Raw genomic sequence first — 225 nt, 5'->3', positions numbered from 1 at the left:
ATGGATACGCTGAGATTTGCAACTGCCAGGCCATTTGCCGAGCTGAAAGCCCAGGAACCTTGGAAAGAGAGCTTTTTAAGTGGTCACTCGGAATCTATCTTGGAGACAAAGGGAGATGGGCGTTGTCCTTAGGGGGGGGAAAGACTCAAGCAGAAGAGTTGCGACTTGCAGGCTCTCACGCACACACATTGCCCTGTCCATCTGTCAAGTATTTCTGAGCATTGG

This window comes from Paroedura picta, chromosome 11, assembly GCF_049243985.1.
Source record: "Paroedura picta isolate Pp20150507F chromosome 11, Ppicta_v3.0, whole genome shotgun sequence".
In the NCBI taxonomy this organism is placed as follows: domain Eukaryota; kingdom Metazoa; phylum Chordata; class Lepidosauria; order Squamata; family Gekkonidae; genus Paroedura; species Paroedura picta.
The sequence above is the reverse complement of the archived record's forward strand: the minus strand, read 5'-3'. Positions refer to the sequence as shown.